The sequence below is a fragment of the Gymnodraco acuticeps genome, unplaced genomic scaffold (genome assembly GCF_902827175.1).
Source record: "Gymnodraco acuticeps unplaced genomic scaffold, fGymAcu1.1, whole genome shotgun sequence".
Lineage (NCBI taxonomy): Eukaryota > Metazoa > Chordata > Actinopteri > Perciformes > Bathydraconidae > Gymnodraco > Gymnodraco acuticeps.
Genome location: NW_022990441.1, coordinates 1,817,184 through 1,842,275, shown reverse-complemented (window position 1 = coordinate 1,842,275; position 25,092 = coordinate 1,817,184). Strand labels below are relative to the sequence as shown.

Below are 25,092 nucleotides of genomic sequence, written 5' to 3'. Positions count from 1 at the left end.
ACATCTCTACAACATTCATTTTCACTGGTAGTGTGCTAGGAGATGTTGAGCATATTAACATCAACAACGAATAATCAGGATTTTTATAAATATTTTGTATATTGTTACAAGAAAGAACTCTCAGTTGGATTCCATTGCATGCAGATAGTATGCCTAAATAGATATACTTGAAAACTACCATTACAATAAATAATACTAAAATCATAAAAGGGAACTACTTTTACCAAGGGTCGCACTTGCATTCCCACGGCCCTCTTGAGGTTCCCGCCCCTCACTGAGAACCTCCGGCCGTGTTTATATGTGTTGTGTCTCCTGCTAGACCCCATTTATATCAACTACTTTTCCCAGGCAAACGCCCCGGAGATGGCATCACGCACAGTCGTCATAACGTATCCATCGGTTATTACCAGCTGGTAATACCGGAGCAGCGACTCGTCAATAGGAAAAGCAGGACACGGACACAGACGGAAGGAGACAGACAGTAGAGGGGCTGGTAGGCGTATCGCCTCCCGGGACAAACCGACGCACTGTGTGAAAGTGACTGCAGGAGGGACGTAGAGGCTCACCGGCGGATCAGAGTGCTTTGTAACGGCCAGGAGGGGAGAAAGGACAGGAATGATTTGATGCTGGTTTCCTAGCGGGATTTATCATATAGACAGCCTGCACTTTTCTCCGGAGCTTCTCCGTGGATAGACCGACACGAGAAGAACAGATAGATAGGTCAAGACAAAGTCACTTCTGTGGCTGGAGAGGAGGGGACGCCCGTTTACCAAGCCTCTCTGATTCTGCAGTTTATTTTTTAACCAGTTGTTGTCAAATTGACCATGTTCTTACCTTGAGACGGATACACAGCAACCAGAAAGGATTACTGTCCTACAGCAGAGTTTAAACATGTTGAGATGGGAATGAGCCAAATGTGTTGGTGCAGGAATGACAGCTGCTGAATGGGGACCAGAGAGCATCTGTAGGGGAGTTTACACCGGCTGAGTAGCCCAAAACGAAGACCGTGCCCGGTTTCACCGTGTAGCCTGAGACGTTTCCTTACTATACACACTCAGTGCTTTTTCTCTATTCAGGACACACGTTCCCAGATATATTAACCTCCGACGGCTGTGCGTTTTTCTTCACATCACCGATTAACGGAGTCTTAATGGAAACGCTGAGAGCTCACATAGGGACCAAATGAGTGCGCAACGCGGCTGTGCGCCGGTTTAACGGCGTTTTACCACGCTTACAGTACCGTCCCAGGGTTCAGTGGTGGACACCGGATTGCTGTAGGTTATCAGCTGCCACCGGTCGTGTACCTGCATCGGGCTTTTAAGGCAAACTCCAAAGGAACTAAATTGAAACGCCTCGCGTGCCCCATCACCTCTCAAGGATCCCTGCAGGGCGACCAGCGTTGCGCGGTAGACAACCAAAATAAAAGTGGATATCATTACTTATTTGGTTCGTAACTTATCTGTCCAGGAGGAGGATGATTTAACATATTATTTGCTCCAGAGCTCTTCATCTGGCTTTACAAGAGAAGGGGAGAACGGAGGAGAAACCGCCTGTACTTAACCGGCGAGGAGGAGAGAGAGGCACGCAGGTATGGCTGTCTCTTTATCTACTTTCTCATCTGTCCGATTATCGCACATATTGCATCCCTCCTCTGCTCCTTCAATCATCACATTATGTCCTTTGTGTCTTGAGACCGCTTTGAGAGATTGATGTTGTAATTTTAGAAGGGGTCGAGTTGATTAGATAGGGAGAGAGAGATGAAATATGAGAGAGAGAGAGATGGAGAGAGACGAGGAGAGGAGAGAGAGAGAGAGAGAGAGAGAGAGAGAGATAGAGAGAGAGATGAGAGAGAGAGAGAGAGAGAGAGAGAGAGAGGAGTAGAGAGAGAGAGAGAGAGAGAGGAGGCAGATTGGGGAGATAATGGCGCTATGGTTTCTCTCATACGATTTAGAGATGGTCATATCCTTTCCCTAGATTAGAGACAGTAGGGGCCATGCTCGGGGGTTGTAATGCATTGGAAACGTGAATAAATTGGTGTGAAACATGAGGAGATGAGACCATATGAGTAGAGATGGGATTAAAAAAAGCTTGGTATGAAAAGGGGCTGAGAGGAGTCAGAGTTTAGAGGAGAAGGGGCAATGAGGGAAGGATGGATGATGGCAAAGCTCAAGGGAGGAGAACGTTACAGTTGATTACATTGGGGGTTGGGGGGGGGGGGAATTGGCAAGGAGAGCAGGACTAGGGGAGCAGAGACAAGGCAATAATTGAGACAGGGGAGACTTAAAAGGAGTTGTTAGGGGAAGAGGGTGAGGAGAGAGCTGGGGTGGAATACAGAGAAGGAAATGGGCTGGGTGAAAGGCGAGAGGTGTTCAGGAGAAAGAGAGACATAGTGGCAGGTGAGAGGGAAGGCAGCTTGAGAGGTGGGTAGAGAAATGAGAATAAACCAGGAGAAAGATGGAAACAAATGTAACAGATAGTGGGGCAGTCAGTGGGAAACGAATGTATAGAAGAGAGGGAGCATACAGGGAGAGCAGGTGCTGGCTTTTCAAATGATCCCTTAAGAAAGCTCTAACTGCCGCATGCTGGAGGCTAAGAGTAGAATACTCTCTCTATCAGTGCTGCTGTAGCTACTTCATGGTATATTGTCAAAGGGACCGCTGCGTAATGGTTGTTGCTGCACCAAGGAAAGAGAAGAAGAGAAGCCAAAAAAAGCTGCACACAGCCAACAGTTTAGTTTGCAGTGTCAGCTCATCAGCTCCTCTTTACCTGCCATTTTCTTTTCCATAACTGCCATTTGCATTTTGATGGGGTTTTACAAAGGCTCCAAGACATCGTAAAACACATGTAAACACACATGCCAGATTAAAAAAGATTTGGGGAAGGTTATTTTGCTTGTTTTCCTGTTTCCGCCTCGGAAAGTGTTGCAGGCTTAACCAAAGCCTTGTTTCGCTATTTCAATCTTATGCCTACATAACATTTTGTCATTCTTTCTCGCCTGTATACTCATCATGTTTGAATGTGTCTTGGAACAGTGGCAGTGTTTTTGAAAGATTTTCAGTTATTAATTCCTTTCAGATCACAATCAATGTGTGAAATCCTCGTGTACAGTTAAAGAAATCTTAACGGGCTGGACTTCAATGGGAAATGTTTGAAGTAACTTCCTTTCATCATGTTTCTACAATCATGACCTGATTTGCACCACGACATTCACACTCAAACTCAAATATTGACAGGGGATTGTATTGAGCTTAGAGCCTCAAACTTGGTAAATATGCCCAGAGAAGATTGCAGGCAGATTTTTTCACCAGCCAATCTCGAAATACATTTCAAACATGCTTGTGTGCAATTACTTGATGTAGCCCTAGAGTGGGCTGTAATGACTTGGGCCTTAATTCTTGAAATCATCGTGGTTACTTACATTGCTGTCACAGTGAGTTTGCCAACACGCGAGCAGTGTTCAGGGTTATGGCTCATATTCTGGATAAGCTCTTATTTGGGATTCACAGCTAATGCATCTCCATATCCTATCTATGAATACCACTATACATGGATAAACAGAATATTCTCACACTGCCATGGAAACAGAGTTTACACAGGCGGTCAAATACCAGAGACATTTTTAGGTTCAGTTATTTAATTTGTTCTCATGGCAAACAAGTGTTTTTCTCTTTTTTGTGTACATAATGATTCAAATGAAGCAATTATAAGACACACAACTTTAAACTGAGCAGTAATGTTTTTAAAACAGTGGTTCTAAGCATTGTGGGTGATGTTGCAGTAAGGTCAGATACACATTTGGGGAAAATAAAACAGTTTAACGTTTTTTTACAATATTTGCGATGTCCCACAATCCATGAAACTACTCCTTATGTTATATGTATTATCAACAAGGCTGCAGAAAGTTACTGTGCCCAAGCAGAATAGTCTGGTACATAATCCCTTTTAAAAACGACAATATATTGTTTTTACCTTCAGTTGTTATGAATTAAACAAATAAAATGGTTGTTAAATTATTAAGTTTAAAGGTGGTAGGTTCATTTCGTTGTATTTGGACAAAGCTCGTCTTGTTTCCTCGTTTCAAACTTGCCGGCCCCAACTACATATTTGCCGATGGTAGGCTAGAGTTGAATCTTTAGTCCAATCTAACTCATTGTGAGAAAGCCAATAAGCACATTTGTCAAAATGTAGAGCTATTCCTTTGAACAGCAGATGTCAGAATAGATAAGGTAAAGCCTGGATTGACCGACTCATATAACTGAACAACCAGTTCTAAGGCAAGTCAAGGAAATGACATTCGAGCTGAGAGGAAGGCCAGAGACTAATTTGACCCTGATTTCCAGTAGGAAAACAAGCTGTGGAAGTGGCGCTTCATGATCTTTCTGGCTTATTGGGATTAAATCTGAAGGTTACAGAAAACAGAGGGATACATGGGGCCAGAAAGTGTGAGAAAAAATGCTTTCAAACCTCCTGATCATTTGAACTCTGAAGTCATACTGCTTGTCCAATTACTCCGGTGGCTATAACTCAGATTAGCAAATCGTTCTCTTCTCCCTCCTAATTAAGTGCAGGAGAGGTGGGAGATTGATGGGAGAGTGCATGTGGCAATGTGAAAAGTGAGGTTCCCTTAACACTTAACATGAGCTGAATATGCATTCATCTTTACAGTTTCTGCCAAGCAGAATGTTTGATACTGAGTTGAAGGAGGTTATTTATATTTTATAAAGCATGGAATACAACTTGTTCGTGTACATTATTAGAACATGATCTGGGACTGTTAATTAACTTGTGTAATGGATTTCACAATCGTAAACCCTGAGTGGCATAGCTTTGTGTCATGATCCCCCATCATTTCTGACTGGCTATGACACCCAAGCACCTTTTAAAATGAACTTTGAACAATAAAGCTTTCTTTTGGAGGCCGTGTAAAATACCTTTCATTCTGTCAACATGAGATTGAATAATGCAGCTCGAGAGAAGTGTGAGTTATGGAGGAGTGTAAGTCTAATTGATTGATGTGTTCGTATGAGCAAGAGAGACGGAGCAGAACATAAAATGGAGCTCAATCTCAATGAGTTTCAGAAGGAGAAAGAAAATACAGTTTGGACGATGTGGGAAAATGGAGTTCTCTACCCCAAATATAAGGTTTTTATTTAAAGAAATGTGATTATGCGGATGCAGTAATGACTACATGTTTTGAGGAGTAAACAACGGAGTGATGTTGCCATGATGAAATGTGTAAAAGGATGGAAAGGCTATAATAGACAGATAACAGTAAAATAAGATTGGAAGTAGGGCTGCACGATATATCGTGTCGTGACGATAATCGCGATATGCGCATGAGCGATATTCACATCGCGTGGATGTGCGATTTTTGTAATTTTTGTTTTTAATTTTGAAAAAAAAATTGTTTAGGGCCTGCGATATTAAGTAGGCAAATTAAGTCAAACACGTCATGTTACAATTATTTTGCTGCTTGCTACAAAAGGAACATTTGCACGGCTCTCATGTCAGGGGTACTTGAGTGAGTGACATGCCGGCTCTGCATGCACAGCAAACCACCAATCACAATCAAATCTCCAAAGCAAACGGACCCGGTGATTAAAGGTAAAAACACTGAATAAAGTAGTTTCATGTGTTTCTCCAGGGCAGTTCAGCGCTGCTAACCGAGCTAGCTCAGCTTGTTGCTCTGATAACTTAAGATCCAGACGTCCGCGACTAAAATCCTTCATCCGGTTAAATATAGTTAAAAAAATACCAATTGTATAGCATTAAAGTTCAAGAAAGGATGGTTTACGGGGAAAAAAACTGTATTTTCTTCAATTCCTGTTTTCATATCGCAATATATATCGCAAGGGGAAAAATAAATCGCATTGTCTGTTAGGATCTGTCTGTGTTGTAGTTTTGTATGTCTGGTTATGGGTATTTTCATCCTTGTATATTGTCTGGTCCTTCTTCCTGTGTTTTTCCTCCCGTCGTTAGTTTCCCTGGTGTGTCTAGTTGTCTGATTGTTTTCACCTGTGGCCCTTGTGTTTCTCCTCCCCTGCCCGGCTGTGTCTCGTCTTGTGATTACCCCTTCCTGTATTTAGTCTTGTCTCTTCCTGTGTTCAGTGTCGGTTCGTCTTGTGTTGTGAGTAAACTGCGGTGAGTGTTCTGTTCTGTCTCTGAATATTGTAGCCTTGAAATAAAGGAATTATTTTGTCACTTAAATCTGCATTTGGGTCCTGCTTCCTGCACAGCGTAACATTACGAACCGACCAACAATGGACCCAGCGGATTTTAATTTGGATTTGGACTTGTTATCCCTAGAGTACACTCTTCAGTGTCATTATGCTGAATGGAGTAGGACCTTGGCTAAAAGGGACAAAGAGGCTGTCCTCAAAAAGGCACAAATGGAGGTGGACAACATGCCATGGTTGAGAGGCTCATTGCCTGAGTTTCTCAGAGTTTTCTCACGCAGCCCTGAGTGCCAGTCTCCATTCTCTGACCCTTTCTTGGGATCCCGCCTGGCGTTTGGAGGTCCACGGAGCCTCCAAAAGACCTCTAAAAGACGCAAGGTCAGGAAGCCAGCTCGTACTCAGGTACCGGTCCTAGCAGCCATGGTTCCGGCTCCAGAGCCGGCCCATACAGTCATGTTTCCGGCTTCAGAACGGGATCTTACAGCCATGTTTCCGGCTCCAGAACCGGACCTTACAGTCATGTTTCCGGCTTCAGAACCGGACCTTAGAGCCATGTTTCCGGCTTCAGAACCGGACCTTACAGCCATGATTCTGGATTCAATACCGGCTACAGAGCCGGCCCATACAGCCATGTTTCCGGCTTCAGAACTGGATCATACAGCCATATTTCCGGCCATGGTTCCAGACCTAGTACAGTCCCCAGCAGCCATGGTTTCAGCCCCAGTTCTGGCCCGAGCAAGGCAAGGCAAGGCAAGGCAAGTTTATTTATATAGCACTTTTCAACACAAGGCAATTCAAAGTGCTTTACAAAAATAGAAAGAGATTAAGAAAATGGCATTTAAAATCAGTCATTAAAAAGAAAAGCTAATAAAATAAACATTAAAAGAAAAAATACATGGATAAAAGTTACAGTGCTGTCAATTAAACATTAAAAGAAAAAAGTACATGGATAAAAGTTACAGTGCAGTCTAAGATATGAATAGTTCAATTAAAAGCAGCGACAAAAAGAAAAGTCTTCAGCCTGGATTTAAAAGTAGTCGGAGTTGCAGCGGACCTGCAGGTTTCTGGGAGTTTGTTCCAGATATTTGGAGCATAATAACTGAACGCTGCTTTACCATGTTTAGTTCTGACTCTGGGGACAGAAAGCTGACCAGTCCCTGAAGACCTGAGAGATCTGGATGGTTCATAATTTAGCAGGAGGTCAGAAATGTATTTTGGGCCTAAACCATTCAGTGCTTTATAAACCAGCAGCAGTATTTTGAAATCTATTCTGTGACACACAGGAAGCCAGTGTAAAGACTTCAGAACAGGAGTGATGTGATCCACTTTCTTAGTGTTAGTGAGGACTCGAGCAGCAGCGTTCTGAATTAGCTGCAGCTTCCTAATAGATTTTTTAGTGAGACCTGTGAAGACACCATTGCAGTAGTCCAGTCTACTGAAGATAAAAGCATGGACAAGTTTTTCCAAATCCTGCTGTGACATTAGTCTTTTAATCCTAGATATATTCTTTAGGTGATAGTAGGCTGATTTAGTAACAGTTTTAATGTGACTGTTGAAACTCAGGTCAGAGTCCATGACTACACCTAGATTTCTGGCTTTATCTGTTGTTTGAACATTGCACACTGAAGCTCAGCGCTAACTTTTATACGTTCTGCCTTGGCTCCAAAAACCATTACCTCAGTTTTATCTTTGTTTAATTGGAGAAAGTTCTGACACATCCAGTCATTGATTTGTTCAATGCACTTACTCAGTGTTTGAATTGGAGCATAGTCTCCTGGTGAAATTGTTACGTAAATTTGTGTGTCATCTGCATAGCTATGGTAACTTATTTTGTTGTTCTTCATTATCTGAGCCAGTGGTAGCATGTAGATGTTAAAGAGAAGAGGCCCCAAGATGGAGCCTTGAGGAACCCCACATGTCATATTTGTCAACTCAGATGTGTATTTACCTATAGAAACAAAGTTGTTTCTGTCCTTTAAGTAGGATTCAAACCAATTCAGAACTGTTTCCGAAAGTCCCACCCAGTTCTCCAGTCGGTCTAGTAATATGCTGTGGTCAACAGTGTCAAACGCAGCACTGAGATCTAATAATACTAACACTGAAGTTCTGCCACTGTCTGTGTTTAAGTGGATGTCATTAAAGACCTTTACAAGAGCAGTCTCAGTGCTGTGGTTTGGACGAAAGCCTGACTGGAACACATCAAAACAGTCATTTAAATGCAAGAAATTACTCAACTGTTGAAAAACAACTTTTTCAATGATTTTACCTAGAAATGGGAGGTTTGATATGGGCCTGTAATTGTTCATTACTGAAGCATCTAGATTATTCTTTTTTAAGAGCGGTTTAATGACTGCAGTTTTCAGGGCCTGTGGAAAAATACCTGAGTGAAGAGATTTGTTTACTATATGAAGTAGATCTGAGGCCATGCAAGGCAAAACATCTTTGAAAAATCCTGTTGGAATAATATCAAGGCAGCAGGAGGAGGATTTCAGAAGTTGAATAATGTCCTCTAGGTTTTTATCATTAATCTGATGGAATTGTGTCATGATGTCTGAATTGATGTTAAGTGGAGATAGGGACACACATTTACTGTTCCTGATGCAGAGGCACTGACTGCTTGTCTGATTTTCTGAATTTTGTCAGTGAAAAAGGAGGCAAAATCATTGCCACGCCCTGGTGGATAGAAATTCAGAGGCTACTGACACTGGGGGGTTAGTTAGTCTGTCGACGGTAGCAAACAAGGCACGTGCGTTGTTTTTGTTTTTGGTAATGATGTCAGAGAAGAACGATTGTCGTGCGTTTTTCAATTCCAAATTATAGAGGCCAAGTCTCTCTTTATAGATTTCAAAGTGAACCTGGAGATTTGTTTTTCGCCACCTGCGTTCAGCTTTTCGACATTCTCTTTTTTCTGTTTTCACGGTCATGGCCTTTCTCCATGGAGATATTTTTCTTGCCAGACACTTCCTTTACCTTAGTTGGAGCAATGGCATCTATAACATTTTTAATTTTTGAATTAAAATGATCTACTAGCTCATTTACTGAGATGTTGGCAGGGGCAAGTGTGGAAGAGAAATTCTGAGTAAACATTTCCCTAGTGTTTTCAGTTAAATATCGCTTTGTGGTTACCTCTTTTTGAACATTTTTGTGAACAGAAATAGAGCTCTCAAAGAAAACACAGGAATGGTCAGAGAGTGCAACATCAGTCACCACAACCTTAGAGATATTCAGACCCTTTGAGATAATTAAGTCCAGAGTGTGCCCCTTATTGTGCGTGGGCTCCGTCACATGCTGAGTCAGTCCATAGCTATCAAGAACACAAAACAGTTCTTTAGCCCCTCTGTCCTGGGGGTTGTCAACATGGATGTTAAAATCACCAACAATGACTAGACGGTCAAAGTCAATACACACTATAGACAGCAGTTCAGTAAAGTCATCAAAAAAAGCTTGCACAGTATTTGGGTGGGTCTATAGATATTTAGGAACAGAGCTCGAGAGGAGCATTTCAGCCGGAGGGCCACATATTCAAAAGAATCAAAGTTTCCATAAGATGTCTTCCTGCATTGAAGGGCATCATTGAACAGAATAGCAACTCCACCCCCTTTCTTATGCATTCTTTCCTGACTCATAAAACTGAAGTTGGGAGGGGTTGATTCGATAAGAACAGCTGCACTGTTATTTTGTTCAATCCAAGTTTCTGTTAAAAACATAAAATCGAGATTGTGCTCAGTGATAAAATCATTGATTAAAAATGTTTTTCCTGCTAAAGACCTGACATTTAATAAAGCTAGTTTAAGTTTGTTAAACACACTATCAGTCATGTTTTTTGTAACAAGCTGTGGCTGACATGGAATCACTGCTAAATTAGATACACTCACACAAACGTTTGAGCACTTCCTGTTTCTATGATTCACCGCTCTTAATCTATTACCTATCAACACAGATATCGGCAAAGCTACTGGCAGGCAGGGCCCCGACATGTCCTTGAAAGAGTTGAGAGTGCCATACGCCCTTGAGCCTGGACCCATCACATATCAGTAAGAGTTTGTTGTGTTTTGTACACACACATCCTTATCAGGCTTCGGAGACTGCAGAAGCCCCCTCGAAGGGAGGGGAGGTGGTCGACGTAGGCACGGTGATGGAGACGGGCTAGATGGTGCGGGGGTAGAGGACATGCTGCCAGGGGGGGGGAGGTGGTTGACGTAGGCGCGGTGATGAGGACGGGGGAGATGGTGCGCGTCTCCGCGGTGATTTTGGTGGGCGTCGTTGAGGAGCGGGGGTAAAGGACATGGTGCCAGCCCTGCGTATCACCTTCGTTTGGTCTTTGAACTCCAGGAAGGAATCGGTGCCAACCCTCTGTATCTCCTTTGTGTGTTCATCGATCTCCAGGAGGGTGGGCGAGGGTGTGAAAGGGTGAACGGAGGGGCTAGAAGAGGGACTAGAGAAGAGACACGAGAGGGGACTCGAGGGGGAACTGGAATTGGGGTCCCCGCCGAATTGGGGGTCCCCGCCGACTGCAGCCATGGGCCCGGCCCCAGCTGCCACAGTCCCCTCTCCAGTTCCCCCTCGAGTCCCCTCTCGTGTCTCTTCTCTAGTCCCTCTTCTAGCCCCTCCTCTAGTCTCTCCTCTAGTCCCCTCTCGAGTTCCCTCCTCTAGTCCCTCCTCTAGTTCCCTCCTCTAGTCCCTTCTCTAGTCCCTCCTCTAGTCCCTCCTCTAGTCCCCTCTCCAGTCCCCTCTCGAGGTCCCTCCTTTAGTCCCTCCTCTAGTCCCTCCTCGAGTCCCCTCTCTAGTTCCCCTCTCAAGTCCCCTCTCGAGTTCCCTCCTCTAGTCTCCCCTCTAGTCCCCTCTGGAGTCCCCTCTCTAGTTCCCCTCTGGAGTCCCCTCTCTAGTTCCCCTCTGGAGTCCCCTCTCTAGTTCCCCTCTCGAGTCTCCTCTCGAGTCCCCTCTCGAGTTCCCCCTTGGTTCCCCTCTCGAGTTCCCCCTTGGTTCCCCTCTCGAGTCTCCTCTCGAGTCTCCTCTCGAGTCCCTACTTGAGTCACGTCTCAAGTCCCTACCACATGTCCTGGTCCGTTGGAGGTTCCGCTGGGGGTCCTGCCAACCCTTTGTCCTGTCCCGTTGGAGGCCCCGTCGACTACTCCTCTGCCGGGGGTCCTACCAATCCATGTACTGTCCCGTTGGAGGTCCCGCCGACTACTCTCCTGCCGGGGGTCCTGCCAACCCTTTGTCCTGTGCCGTTGGAGGCCCCGCCGACTACTCTCCTGCCGACCCTTTGTCCTGTCCCGTTGGAGGCCCCGCCGACTACTCTCCTGCCGGGGGTCCTGCCAACCCTTTGTCCTGTCCCGTTGGAGGTTCCGCCGTCTACTCTCCTGCCGGGGGTCCTGCCAACCCTTTGTCCTGTCCCGTTGGAGGTCCCGCCGTCTACTCTCCTGCCGGGGGTCCTGCCAACCCTTTGTCCTGTCTCGTTGGAGGCCCCGTCGATTACTCACCTGCCGGGGGTCCTACCAACCCCATGTCCTGTGCCGTTGGAGGTCCCGCAGACTGCTCTTCTGCCGGGGGTCCTGCCAACCCCATGTCCTGTGCAGTTGGAGGTCCCGCCGTCTACTCTCCTGCCGGGGGTCCTGCCAATCCCATGTCCTGTCCCGTTGGGGGTCCCGCCATCTACTCTCCTGCCGGGGGTCCTGCCAATCCCATGTCCTATGCCGATGGAGGTTCCGCTGGGGGTCCTTCCGGCTCCATGTCCAGTCCCGTTGGAGGTCCCGCGAACTACTCTCCTGCCGGGGGTCCTGCCAGCCCTATGTGCTGTCCCGTTGGGGGTCCCGCCGACTGCCCTTCTGCCGGGGGTCCTGCCAACCCTGTGTCCTGTCCCAGTTGGGGGTCCCGCCGACTGCCCTCCTGGCGGGGGTCCTGCCAACTCCGTGGGGGATCCTGCCGAGGCCTGTCCCACCAGCGCCGGTTCCTGTCCGGCCGACACCGGGTTCTGCCCGGCCCCCTGAGAGCCGCGGTCTTCGCCCTCGAGCCCTGCCCCCTGAGTGCCGCGGTCCTCGCCCTCGGGCCCGGCCCCCTGACTCTTCCTGCCACCGCCTTCGCCCCCTCCATAACCCCCTTTTCAAGCTCTGCTTGCCCCTGGGCTGTCAGCCCAAGCCCGTCCTCCAGACCCCCTCCACCCACCCTGTTGGCCCTAGTTTTGTGTCCCTCCTCCGGTCCCCCTCCACCCACCCTGGTGGCCTAGCGATACATTAAAGAACAAAATGGAACATAGGAAGCTTTTAGGAAGACTTGCCCTTTATTCAACAAGAGGGGTCAATTAAGAACCCATTCTGTTTTGGGCTAAAATACAGAGAGAAGGGGGAGATAAGGACATCAGGGAATAGAGCGGGAGGAAGGGTTGGTGAGCAGGAGAAGGAGGGGGAAAAGAAAAGGACAACATTATACATGTTATTAGGATGAGGGAAGAAGGAATCAGAATTGACCAAAGAAGTAAAGCAAGATGAACATATTTCACCAGGAAGCTGTAGGTGTTAGGACTGTGATATGGCTGCATGCTGTTTTATAGTTCTAATGTCCAAAATATGTCATCATGATGTTCTCCACACAGCGACATGCTGTCCACTACAGTAGGGGTTTAAATGTCTACACAGTTAGAGTACGTCCGTGTGTGTGACGTATGTGTGTGGCAGCAGCAGATGCTGGTTCAATAGCGCAATCCCACCTCACCAGGGAAGAGCGGGTGAGAGATGCTGCTGAGTTAGAGGGAGAGAGAGAGGTGAAGAAAAGGAGGAGGGATATTGCCAGGAGAAAGAGAGGAGTGAGCAGTGTGCTGAATGTCAAGCAGCATGGCATTAGACGCAGGCAGGCAGAGGGATATAACGTTGCTAAGCCAAACACAAGTCCTTTAAGTTTTCAAACTTAATTTCTGGGTTTGACAGTTTTATTATGTTCTTTTTTCTTATTGTTGCTTGTACACTAACATTTACAGTTTTGCTGATTTTGGACTGTGCTTTTCTAACACAGAATTGTTTTGGTTTGCTTTTGTAACAGCACCACACATTTATGATGGCAATGTCTTTCAATAAAAAGCACATTGTTTAAAATGTAAACCTAAAGTATACTATAAAATACTGGGAGGTAACCTCAAATTGTCAGGATCATTGTGGTGGGATCTATTTTTACCATATTTATTATCAAATACATGGGTCCTGGATATACAGCAGTGTGCAGCAGCAATTATATGCTTTGTTTCTTACTAGTAACAAATCCAGAGAAACGATAAGTCTTGGTTTCACCTGGTAGGAGTTAATGTATGTATATCAACCTCTGACACATAACCCGTCATCTGCATTACTAATTTACTCTTTTGGCAGCACCTTTTCCAATGCGACTTGCAAAACAAGCCACAGTAGATCAAAGCAAAGCATTAATCACATCAAGTATTGTTTATGCTTCGCCTCAAATTCACCTTTTTTAAATAATGTTGACTTGTTCATGTATGTAGCTCTATTTGTTATGTGGAGTTAAATGGAAATTATATTCTGAAAGATTTGATTTGGGGGATGTCATTCATCTACTAGGGGTGTAACCGAGGTAACGTACCAAACCAAAATGTTTATGAACCGTTACACCCCTATCATCTACAACTGCACAATAGGTAACATCAGTGATTTATGTCCCTAATTGACCTTAACAGTGAGGTGGAACAAACATGTGCCTCATTCAGTATGTGTATCTCAATCTTGGACAACCCTAAAAGTCTGCCATTAGGGAACAAACTGCTATAAATGGGAATGGAAGTAGATGATTTGATTGGCCATGACGGGTAAAAACATTAGACCCAATCCTGCCGCCCTACCGACAATTCTCCTGAAGCCCCATCAAGTTGTCTGGTCACATCTAGGATATGAATAAAATATCGCATTTTACAACATAGTCACAGTAATAAATTAGCATATTGTATTAGCATAGTGGCCCACTGGTGCTTGTTATGGGGCATGAAAAGGCTATCTTACTGTCACTGCATATTTAGGGTCTATGGTGATTTTATAGCACTGCAGTAAGCACCTACGGCCCTTCCTGTTGGTTCACAGTGTAAAACTAATCCACCGAAAAATAGAAAACCGAAAAATGTAGAAATGAGTGGATACCCCCACTTAAACACTATAACCATTACTGAAGACTTGTGCAGTTGCTTTACACTAAAAGCCATAATCTATTCTCTATTTACTGAGATGCTTTTGCAGTGAGTGCAGCATTCCAGTGTTTCCAGTGCTTTTACAGCATGTTATTTTGATAATAATGTTGTATAATAAATACGTTAAAACATTCTAATTTTGTTAAAACTAAAATGTCTCTCCTATAAAAGCCAAAAAAGCATAGTCGCTGAAACTGAAATCAATTTTAAAGAGTTCCTAGATAATACATTGAGAGGCTTTATCGCTGGACCATTAGGTAATAATGAGTTTAAGTATCTGTGCAGCTTGTTCGGAGCTAATCAGGAACTACTCACTAAGAAAATTGTCATTATTCCAATACACTAGTTAACACCCATTCATTACTAATTACTTGATCATTGGTTACTATTTCTGGGCAACCCTTAGGTCAAGTGATACGTCAGTATAGTTTAAACTTTATTGATCAATTCCCTGATTTTAAGTTATGCAGTTGCTTATTATTTCTGTTTGTATCCATGTTTGCGTATAACTGTAACCCCCTCAGTCTGTAATTGTCTTGGTCTAGGCCTAGGGTGACGGAGCAGACCTGACAAGCGAACCCATATAGTGAGTGGAGATGGATTGAAGAGGAGTGGCTGCTTTCTTCTCTATCTCTCCTCATCTATTACTCGTTTCTGACAGAAGCAGCTCGGCATGATGGATGGATGCCTCTCTCTTTCTCTATCCACCTCTCACTCTGTTCACAGTTCTGCTCTCACTCACTCATTTTTCTCCACTTGGTTTCTCTTCGTCTTCCCGTCATTTGCTCCATCCATTTTCAGTAATTTTTCTCTTTGTTATGTGACGATAATTCATTTATCATTTGTCACATTTTCCTTTCTCTATCAGGTGTTCTCTTTACTTATTTCGATAGCATGTTCACAGTGAAGGTAGTATGTGTTTGAATGATAGTGTCTATGTTATAAAGATCTGCACAAACCCAGAGTTTTCATGGGTCATCTCTCATTCTATTTGTGTTGCCATTTATCAGTCGGCTATGTCTTACAGGCATGAGTCTCTGCTAACTGTGCATGCACTCAATTCTCCATATTTAATCCTGTAGGCATAGTAGGTTGACTTTTCAATTGAAAGTAAACATGAAAAAGTGTTCAGTACCCATGGCCCAAAAACAAAACCTACATTAAAAATAGAAAATCTGCACTTTGGAAGATATATTGGAATAGTGAGATTCTAAGAAACAGACAGCATCGTTTTTAGAAGCGGTTTCTTGTATATTTTTGATTGTCCTATGTTTGAATTATTAAGTTAAATGAACAATGCACGACAAAATGTAAGAAGGGTTGAGTTAACCTAAGAGATCATCAGATTTTGATATGTAAATGTATCCAAAGATAGTACAGTGCCATCTAATTATCATTGACAAAGCCAACAGGGCTTGGATGGTATTAAGACAGCTTATTTTTATCCCCAACTTTATTAATATAACATTCATATTTGTTTGTTTTGTGTTGCATGCATTAATGTTTAAGTGCATACTGGTATATGTTAAGCTATGGTGAATTTGTGTTTGTGTCACAAACGAGCTGAGAACCAAAATACAATACACGGGAAACCAGGGATAGTCTGTAACCAGCTTTATTAAAGGCAATAGGCTGGTAGGAGACAAAACGGCAGATAGTAGGCAAAGGGCTGGTCGTGGACAGGCGAGGGTTCCAGGAGAAAGCAAGACGGGAGTCGCAGGTACAGAACGGGTCAGGGAGCAGGCGAGGCAGGCTGGTCAGGGACAGGCAGGGTCGAAACCGGGAGAGCAATCTGGAGGATAATGCGGGAAAGACTGGCATGTTGCAAAGTACGATCTGGCACTGAGGTGAAAGTGAAGTGGGCCTAAATACTAATGGAGCTGATGGGTGTAACAGAGTGGGAGAGAGAGACAGGGTGTGACTACCAGGTGACTAAGGAATGTTAATGCAGAAAATAGGTGAGTGAGAAAGCAGACTGTGACAGTTTGTCTTGAAACAGTTTTGACAACTGCCATGTTATCTAATACATTTAACATATTACTCACAGCCAATTATACACTAGATTCATTATTGCATTATGCATATGCTTAGCCAGTAAGGGTAACTTGAGTAAGGAATATTTTGTTAACTGTTAATTGTGTTAAGTAAAACAAGGTTGACCTATACAACTCTTCCTTCTAACAATCAAATGAGTACTGCATATAAGTAACACTCTGTCTTGCTGTTTGAATGTAATGCACTTTTTTAGAACTGCTTATTGTACAAATGCACACAGGGCTCTTGGGGCTCTGAGATGCTTTAATAGTGTATACTTGATTCCCCTAATCAGTGCACACTGCAAACAGAATCACAAGTGAACACACAGATTAATGAATGAACAGAGCCCAGCCTTATAGAAGACTTCCTAAGCACTTAAAAGCCTTCCCAATCGTCTTGATCTTACCGTCACAGAAAATGTACTGTTACTTACAATGTCATGTGCGCTCCTTAGAGTACTGTCTGATGTGTTAAGGGCAACGGGTGAGAGTGTGTCCCTGAACTAATTTGTAGCTACACCTTCACAGAATTACAAGTAATGAATTCCAACCTTGTCATAGGTTTTGAAAACAGCTGCTGAAGGGACAGTCAGGCCTTCATCCTTGATGCAGCACGCTCAGCAGTTCACCAAATGAGTGTGTATTAACACAGGCTCACAGCACAGACCCAGCTGGGTTGAAATGGTCCACTTGACACACTATGAGTCTGATAGTCTGCAAGATAGTAGGGAGAAATAATTAGACTCGAGAGGGCAATCTACCGTAGATAATGGCATTCTTCGGGAAGTAGCAGTTAGGTTCTTAAAGTTTAGCAATAGGAGCAGTGTGTGCAGCAGACGGTTGGACACCAAGTATATAATAGTTTATAACTGTTTGTTATTTAACGTTGATTCTTATCTGGACCCCTAGCTGTAATCTATATATCTGATTTACGTGGTTTTGCTTTGGATTGTCTACACAACGCTGGGGTTCTGTAACTGGACATCGTAGTATAGTCACTGTATCACTCACATTTCCCTCATGACACACTGGGAACATTATCTCACTGCAGCTGTCTGTTAAGCTTGTCAGCGGTTTAGCACAGAGTAATCATCAGAAATTGCAAATGAAGCTTGCTCTCAAAGGCATAGTACTCTTTAAGTGGCTGGGGCACTTGCAGGGGCGGCGGGTGCTGTAGGCTAGGGAAGGCTAAGCCTTCCCAAATATTGGTGTAACTGCATCCTGATAAAATAAAAATATAATGTCTTTGACATTAGCGCTGCTATGCAGCCACCTGTGCCCTGTACCACAAAGCCAGTTCAACAGACCCTGGATATGCTTGAGTAATCTTAACTAACCCTAACAAACGCGATCTCGCTAAACGGTCCTACGGCGCTGGTTATCAACTCGGTAAATCCAGCCAGGGTTTCTCTCTCCAGCTGAGAGCGCGTTCACGTGAAAGGGGCGGGGTTAGCTACATTTGACCAATCACAAACAGGGACAAGTGTACTGACAGCGCAACATCATACTTCATTAATGAAAAGTAAACTAATATTAGACAAATATGAACTTTAAACATCCATGATGACTTAAACATATAATCCAGAATACAAGCCACATAGTAGGAGGAGAATACAGAACAACTCGTTAAAAAATAAACTACCGAGTGTTTGAAAGCGTACAACAGTTTTATGATACTGCCCCATCTAAAACACGAGGGGATCTGACTTTATTACATTTGAGTTGAGTGTTTCGTCAACTTAATATGTTGCTTAAAATAATACGTCTGCATACAGTATATGTGACAATGTAACTAAGTGTTGCACGGCCAGATACGGCTCGAGAAGCTGACTCAGATAAGGAAATATTGTGATATCGATGATCTGATTGATGATGTGATGTCAGTGTGATATGAATGATAAGTGCGACACGTCGGCGTCTTCACTGCATACGGCAGTTTAAACTGCATTTCCTTTATCCTGTAATATGACTTGATAGATTTAAACTCCGCACACTGAGCTCTGATCGGTCAGCAGGTGGTGCTTTCACTGAGTTGATCTCTTTTCTATAGACGCCGGAGGCGGGCAGCAGATGAAAAAAAAAGTTATTTAGCCTTCCCAAACCTGAGCCTCACGCGCCGCCTATGGGCACTTGTAATATTAGACTATGATCTGCAGTGGAAAAACCCACTGTTACATGTTTTCAGTCAATTAAGCTTTAATCAACAGTGTCTTTTTTGCATAATTTCACAGTAAGTAAGAGAGAAAACAACACATTTTATTTCATGTGTGAATAATATTGGCATAACTGTTAAGGTCACTGTTTAGATCGCGGAAAGAGGTAGGACCCAAAATGCAGACTACAAAAAGATAAAGATCTATAAACAAAAGCAAGCTTTATTCTTAAAAAGCCGATCAACAAAAAACATGGCAAGGATAATCCATAGGTCATACGAGGAAGATAACATACCCAAAAAACGATCGTAACCAACATGAAGGGAGAAAGGGAAAACAAACAATGAACCGACACCGAACACAGGAAGAGACAAGACTAAATACAGGGAGGGGTAATCACGAGACGAGACACAGCCGGGCAGGGGAGGAGAAACACAAGGGCAACAGGTGAACACAATCAGACAATTAGACACACCAGGGAAACTAACGACAGGGAGGAAAACACAGGAAGAAGGACCAGACAAGAAACAAGGAGGAAAACATGACAGGGAGAACAGAACAGCAAAATAACCCCACAACTAGACACACAAAACTCAAACCCTGACAATAACTACAGTTTAAATCTATAATATCATTTTTTATTAACAATATTATAACTATGTTGGGAAACTGTCATCTGACATTGAAAATCTGGCTGAAAAATTGGAAATTATTTATTCCCTTCTACATCTATTGCAACTTTCTAGTTTTGCTTCAGTTCTTGGAAAGAAAGCCATGGGGTACAGAAGTCTTCCCGTCAGTATGGGGAATGGGAGCCTCAACAAAAGCAGAATGTGGGTTATATTTTCTTTTAATATGGATGTAAGGTTTGCAGTGTGGAGGCTCACTCTGCATGAGTTTAACACACAGTGCATAGGACATATGCAAAAAGACACACACACACACACACACACACACACACACACACACACACACAGGAATGCATTAGTTATTCTCTTACAAACAGTTTGAGCACATGTGCAAGTTTTCACTCATACTAAAGGTCTCTGTCACACACGCATACACACTAATTCTTTTCTGGCTCCTGATGCATATTTTATGATGGTTTGATTGACATTGGAGACGGTTGTGTCTGTATGTGAGGGAGACCAAACAGCAAGTCATGGAGAAGAGAGCCTAAAGCTGTTCTACCAAATCTTTGTTTTGCCTGATAAACATTTCTAGTAAAGACAATAAAGACACAAGACAATAATGTAATAATTGTGTAGGTTTTTTCTGTTATCTTTCATTCAATAACTGCTTCTGCTTTGAAAGTTACATGTGGCGAATATTCATAGAATACATTGTTTAATGCAGTTAAATTGGTCATTTAGACAGGTAGTGAAACGTTTCTTTTTTTTAAAGGGAGCATTTACTGCAACAGTGTTCACATACTTAGATTTTAAATGTGTACATAGTAATAGCTGGGCAACATAAACAAAATAATTGTTGATGTGTTTTATCGTAAATTCATAGTAATCTTATGTTGTGAATCAAAGCTATTGGAGGTTGCAAAAAAAACAAAACAAGAACCAAAAACGGCATTTTGTATCCATCTAATGTGATAATATAGTACCTTGAAGTATGTCAGTTGGGGATTGAACAAACAGATAAAGTGAATATGTATTACATATTTTTTCATATGGTTGATCTCAAAGTTACAAGTCAATGAAAAAGATATTGGTAATGATAAACCACAGCGAGGATCATCAACTGGTTCGCTGGACCAGTTTAGGCTGGATGAGGGCAGACATCTGGCTGGGGTCTCCCACTCAGCCTTCTCTCTTTTATATAGCTCTTTAAAACAGGGAGCTATTTTCCACTGGTGTGATTGATTGATTGATTGAAAAGTTTATTAACAGCTTGTATATTGGGTACAGTACAGTACAGCTCAAAACATACAATTGTTAAGGGGATGCAGACCAGAGAAAGACTTTCGTCTTGTTTATATCAGGGTCCCCCATTTCCAATTCATCATGTCATTTAAGACATATTTGACATACAGATGGCTTATTTACAATTTACATACAGGTGGTTTTTTACATACAGATTGCTTATTTACAATTTTCATTTTAGATTTCGTTCTAATACATCCTAACCGGACATTTAAGACATACCAAGTCTACAGATATACAGTTAGTAACAGAGTCTAAAATGCGAGTATATACATAGATGGGGGGGGGGGAAGCTGTCCATTGAACGACAGGTTGAGATTTGTACCATTACCGGGGCCAGTTTTGCAATGCTCTCCCCCGAAGGTGCTCTTGCAGAGAGGTTTTGAAGGTAAGTATAGTTTTACTTTCCTTTACAGTTGTGGGAAGAGCGTTCCACCTTGATGTGGCATAATTGCGAAATGTGTATTCCCCCTTTTTTGTGCCAAATCTGGGTTTCACATGATTTGTGGAGCTCCCTCTGGTGTTATGATCATGATATTCCTTGACCTTTGGGAAGAATTTTGACATACCATAGAGGTGTAGTGGATCTTGTAGACTAGGCCCATTGCAAGTAGCTGTACTCTGTCGTCTACTCTAAGCCATCCTAGGTTGTCAAAGTGGGCAGAGGTGAGGTGGGTTCTAGATGAGAGGTCAAGCAGTAGTCTGACCAGTTTATTTTGCGATGTTTGAAGTTTTATTTTTAGCGCCTTGGAGGTGCTATGGTACCATGACGTGCAAGCATAGTCATAGTACCCTTGAATGAGTGCTCCTGCCAGAGTTTTCAGGGTGTTTTTGTTTACCAGAGAGGAGATCCGGTATAGGAATCTAGTTCTTTGATTGACTTTTTTTATTACATTGGATGCCATTTTGTCACAGGAGAGGTTTGCCTCAAGAATAGATCCTAGGTATGTAATTTCCTTCTTACTTGTGACAATAATGTCGCCCACTGCAACTGAGAAGTCGTCGGATTTGCTGAGATTATGTTTCGAACCGAAGAGAATGGACTCTGTTTTACCCAGGTGTAATGATAATTTATTATCGGCGAGCCAGGTGCAGATTCTGCCGAGCTCGGAGCTGAGGGTTTTTTCAACCTGCAACCTGTTCCTGTCAGAGACCAGCAGGGCTGAGTCGTCCGCGAACAGGAACAAGTTGCAGTCACATGCTGATTACATGTCATTTACATAAATTAGGAACAGTAACGGACCTAATATGCTTCCTTGTGGAACACCACAGCTCACTGGGAGGGGGGGGACAGAGTACCGTTTACCTCCACAATCTGTTCTCTCCCCTCCAGGTAGGATTGCATCCAGCTCACCGATAGTTTATCAAAACCAATTGCTTTTAGCTTGTCAATCAGAATGGGGTGATTGACAGTGTCGAAAGCCTTTTGTAGGTCCAGCATCACCATGCCGCAGTACTTGCCCTCGTCCACCTCTTGTTTGATGTGGTCGCTCAAATAAAGAAGGCATGTGTCAGTGGAGTGGGATGTTCTAAAGCCAGATTGAAATTCATAGATTAGTTTCTTTTCCGCGAGGTACTTTTCGACCTGTTCATATACTATTTTTTCCATGACTTTCGAGATGGAGGTAAGTATAGAAACAGGGCGGTAGTTGCCTGGGTCCAATTTGCTGCCCTTTTTGTGCAGGGGGGTTACTCTTGCAATTTTGAAGTCTTTGGGTACTTTTCCCTGTTTTATGGAGAGGTTAATTATGTGAGCTATGACTGGTGAGATGGCGGTTGCTGTGTCTCTGAGGAATTTGGAGGGGATATTGTCGTGGCCAGTGGCCTTGTTAGGTTGGAGGGCACTCAGTTTAATGAGTACCTCTGCTGTTGTTACCCTTGCTAGACTGAAATCATCTTTGCGTACCCCTAGGTTTTTGTAGTAGGTCATGATGTGATCTACTCCAAAAAGCCCTGAGTGGGAGGGTTATTTATTTACAAGAGTTGTGGCTATGTTTGTGAAAAAAATGTTCAAGTACTTGGCCACATCCAGTTTGTCTGTGATGAGCCTGTTATCTGTCTTTATGTTTAAGTTAGAAAATCTCGTTTTGAGTTTTTTACTGCAGCCAAGCTGGTTTTGAGTAATTTCCAAAGTTCACGGGGTTTATTTTAGTTTTCCTCAGTTTTGACATTGATGAAATTCTTTTTGGCAGTTTTGATCATGGAGCTTACGTCATTTCTTAGTCTGTTTCTTTCAATTTTGAGTTCAGTCACGTGGGCCTGGAGTTCACTGCTCGTGCTTTTGGAAAGCATTGACTGACTTTTATGAAACTCAGAGCATTTTTTGTCTCTGGTTTTCATGGCCGTCAGTATGCCGGAGTGCATCCACGGCTCAGCGCAATTTTTTACCCTGGTTGTTCTTAGGGGGGCCAAATCATTGAGTATTGCAGAGAATTTGTTTTTGAAACCAAGCCATGTTTCTTCAACTTGTGTACCACTGAGCTCATCTGACCAGTCCAGGCTCTCCAGTTCTAGGTTAAAGGCCTCGCTAGAGTAGTTTTTGAGGTCTCTAGATATGACTGTTTTGTGACAGCCGGCCCTTTGTTTTAGCTTTTTGCGGGTACAGAATATCATATAATGATCACTTAACCCGCATGCTATAACCCCTTTACCGGAGATCCTGGACTTGTCAGAGGTCAGAATGAGATCAATGGTAGTTTGTGTTGTTTCACATACCCGGGTGGGTTGGGTGATTAGCTGGCTGAAGCCGTGCAGATCACAAATCCTACTGAAGGACTTGAAGACGGACGTGTCTTTACGTTGCATATCCGTGTTCCAGTCTCCAATAATAATTGTCTCTACATCCCCCACATCAGCCAAACACCCATCTAATGTATCATAAAAGTCACTCTGTTCCGGTGGTCTATAGATTGTCCTGACTATTACAGATTTAGCATTGTCAAAAATAATTTCAACCCACACAGATTCAATATTTTCATGATGCAGGTCATTATACCAAGCAGTCCACAAATCATGTTACAGTGATGCACCAATTACTCAACAACACAGCCATAGGGAAGGATGTAATGACCAAGATGGCCGCCATTAAAAGCTGCAGCGTCCAAAAAAACCCTGATTGGTCTGATTTGTGTGGATTTCACTACTTTAGGGCTCAGGTTCGGTGTTGGTTCAAAATAATTGTTTGTATTAACTGCGCCCACAGGACATTTAGAGCTTCAATTTAATGGCGTCCAGCTTTCACTGGCTTGACTCTATGTGTTTGTGTGGTAGCTGTACAGATCCAGCTGTTGTGCTTTGCTGCCAACTCATTGAGCTGGCAGCTGTTCAAATATAGTTGTAGTGTGTATAGTTTCCATGCCATCCTATAATAATCCTGTGAAAATGTCAAGCCTTTTGGCTCACAGATTCCGCAGATTCAACCCTGACATTCGTTATTGCTGTTGGGTACACCTTGCTAGTCCGTTTTGGTGGTTGTCATGAGGACTGTGGCGATAATGAGTCCCTGTAATGATAATTGTTGTCTCAGAAATAATGATTTAATTGGCTTTTCCCCCCAAGGCGAGTGAGTAATGAACTGAGCACATTATATAACAAATAAATAGGTCACAATATCAGAAAACAAAGTGTTGTTTGGAGAAGTTGTATCAGGCTTCAAGTCTAATGTTTCTCGTTACATTTTATAATATATCAGAACGTAAAGCTGAGTTGCATGCACACATTTACGGACACAGAGAGACAGGTAACATAAGTGTGAGGAATAAAGATGAGAGCTCCTACAAAAACATGTATTTTTATATTTCTAGTTAATTCTTTAAGCTACTTGTTTTTTTCTAACCACACGCAGTTAATATCAAAATGTGTATCACACGTGTTGAAGCAGGTCATGCATTGATAAGAAAAGGCCCTCATATTACAATGAGACCAAATCATCAAAAGAGCTTATGCAAATATTTATAAGTAATTATGATATTTAACATTTATTCTCCGTGGAATTTTACATCAAGTTACATATACATCAGTTTGAAGTCTGAGAAGAAAATGACACAATTCTGCATCACTCGTCACCGGCTTGATCTTCAATATCAGGATACATGTATTTATTATCCTTGCAAGAATGGAAGTAGTCATCATAGCTCAAGGGGAGTCTGACTACAGAGAAGTTCTTATTTTTCATGAATATTGTGATGTTTAAGCTCAGATTTAAAGGTTATTAACATTGTCATTTTGCCTGACAGTCCCTTCTATCTGGTGTGTGTTGGATCTTTGAAGAATATTGTTCATGAATATACTTTGCACTACTCAAGATCATAGAAATGAAGTGTGTGAAATCCTCTTCATGATGTTTTTACTGATGCTGTGTCCCCAGTGTTTTGAGTTGTCACAGATGTTTATTGTAACTTTGAACCAAAGTTTACATATATACATATTTTCTTCCTCTTGAATTTCTCTTCATGAACACAAAATATTTGCATTTGAACAAGGCATCGGTACACATAATGCTGTTTACCCTTCACTTCCTGTCTATTTCAGTAAACATTTAATTCCGATTACCGATTCTGTGTCTTCTCACGATGCTAATCGATGGGTTGGATGTGCAGTTACGATAAGTAA

General features: G+C 42.9%; 1 protein-coding gene across 2 annotated transcripts in view; it reads left to right on the top strand.

The window, feature by feature from the left end:
- The first annotated feature begins 346 nt into the window (after positions 1-346).
- Positions 347-25,092, top strand: part of zgc:172282 (leucine-rich repeat and fibronectin type III domain-containing protein 1-like protein) — a 184,814-nt gene continuing 160,068 nt past the window's right edge. For both annotated transcript variants that reach the window (XM_034225587.1, XM_034225586.1), the window contains exon 1: positions 347-1,588. The gene's annotated coding sequence lies outside the window, so the exon portion shown is untranslated. The remainder of the gene's footprint in view (positions 1,589-25,092) is intronic.